Source organism: Canis lupus, chromosome 2 (assembly GCF_048164855.1).
Source record: "Canis lupus baileyi chromosome 2, mCanLup2.hap1, whole genome shotgun sequence".
In the NCBI taxonomy this organism is placed as follows: Eukaryota; Metazoa; Chordata; class Mammalia; order Carnivora; family Canidae; genus Canis; species Canis lupus.
In genome coordinates, this window is record NC_132839.1 from 47,949,926 (window position 1) to 47,952,104 (window position 2,179).

General features: G+C 47.0%; 1 pseudogene; it reads right to left on the reverse strand.

Annotated features, from left to right (window-relative positions):
- Positions 1-490: 490 nt before the first annotated feature.
- On the reverse strand, positions 491-1,474 carry LOC140610197 (V-type proton ATPase subunit E 1 pseudogene; annotated as a pseudogene).
- Positions 1,475-2,179: the final 705 nt, after the last annotated feature.

Genomic DNA, 2,179 nt, shown 5'->3' on the forward strand with positions numbered 1-2,179 from the left:
TGTGGCTGCTACTGAGTGATAAAGAGGGGACTGGGCAGTGGGTGGGAAGCAGGATGGCATGTAGGGGTGGGAGGGGGTAGCAGGTGGGCATGCAAATAAAGAGCTTTTCAGAGGAAGTGGTGTTGTACTGAGTACTAAAGGGAACAGGATATAAAAGCAAGTGTTAGACTGAAGACAAGGCAAAGGCCAAGTTGCTCTGGACAGATGGCAGTGACCTCTGTACCCCACCCATGTTCTCTTTTTTTTTTTTTTCCACGTAAACCTTTCGTTTTAATAAATAAGACATATTCATGGCTTAGGTTTTAAATCACATTTACAGATGAGAAACACTTCTAGGCCCAAACAGGTTAGCGGTGAAGCGACTACTGCTGGGAGGAATGCACGGCCCCCATGCACTTTAAGCCTAAGAGCAAAGACTTCATGTCAGAGAACACCGTACACATCACCTCTAGGCTCAAGAACTGGAAGCAGAGGACTGGAGGGAGAGTGGAGACTTGGTGAAGCTCCTGCGACCACCATCTGATACCCTCACCTTCACACTACAGAAGCCGACGAAAGTTGTGCTACTTTTAGATAAGCTAAGAAGGAGCTTTCCTGATTATATGAAGTGAAACTTTCTCTCTATTGTTAACAATTAGCATAAGGGCATTAGCTACACAGAGAATCCACTGACAAATACAGACTATGAGAACAGGGAAGAGGAAGCCACACAGATATCTCGTTTCTTCAAATATCAGAAACTTCCACGCCACAGCAGGAGAGCAGTGGATGAACTCTACCTCTCCCAAAGGTTTAGTCCAAAAACTTCCTGCTGGCATTTCCACCAAATAAGGCTCCCTGTACTTCTGGCATCATCTGCTGGGCTATGAGGTCCAGCCGGCTTTCTAGAGTATTGGAAACCTTTATTTTACGATCCCCATTATAGATCTCCACTCCACCAGCTCTTTCCTCAGGCAGATAGGATTCCTGATCAATTTGAACATCAACATCTTTTTTGGTGGCAATTTTGTACATAGGAATCGCTTTTTGCACTTCAGCCTTTACCAGAGGGAGATCCTATTTCCTGCAACAAACAGTCATCTGGGGCTCCAGCAATTGGTGCAAACCCTGGAAGACCAGTCCATCCAGCAGCACTTGGTACTTGGTTGTATCTTTTACCACTTTGCTGAGTTTCTGTTTTGCTTCATTTAGTAGGTCTGCAATAAGGTCACCTTTTGCTCTGAGGACTTAGAGCCTTGCTTGATTCATCAAATTAGACATCTGAATTTTCTTCTGCTGCTCAATCTGCTTTTCTTTCTTCTCATAGTATTCCATAATCTTCAGGCTTTGGGTTTGCACAAGGCGACCTTTCTCAATGTTGAACTCTTCCTCTGCCTTTGCATCTATTTCCTCTGCTTTTTTCATTGGCTTCTTGTTCAATAAAAGCCATCGTATGCTTAATCTACTTCTGCACGTTGGCATCGCTGAGGGCCATGGCGAAAGCTGTGCTAGGCCGGAAGGCCACTGGCTCGAGCTTAGCCTGGAAGGCAGAGGCGGAAAGCAGGAAAAGAAAATCCTGTGGAGGTATCGGCTTCCTTTGGTTTATCCCGTGTTCTCTTTAATGGGGCAGAGAAGCTAGTGAGAGGGAGCACTTCTCTCCCTGCCAGAACCCAGAAGAGTAACAGGGGTCAGTGAGCACACTCTGTTGCCCAAGCTCCCTCTCCATGGTGGCTCCTGTGGTTGTCACTTCCCTCACACACCCCGGTCTCCTTCCCTGTTCCTCCTGCCTTTTCCCTGGGAGCACACTGATGTTGTCCAGCAACCTCAAGCACCACTTCTGTTCAGATCCACCCAAGTGATCTTCTGGCCACTCTTCAGCCTTGACCTCCGGCTCCTGATCTGCCAAAATGTCAGCTCTGATTTTGAGTCACACTTGTGAGTGGCCCTCCTTCAGATCCCTGTTTCCCCAGCTTTGTTCAAGTCAGAACTCTAGTCCACCTGGGCTATAATGGTCCCTTAAATAGCTCCTCCTTCTGTTCCTTCTAGACCCCCTGCAAATGATGGTGGAACTGTGTTCAGAGGCCTCTCTCTTACCATTCTGTGAGCAATCCTAGACAGAGATTGCTGTGATTCCTCTTTGCCTTCCAAGTATCTGGCAATCTCTAAGCTGTCAGTGATGTCTGTAGGTTGAACACCCCAT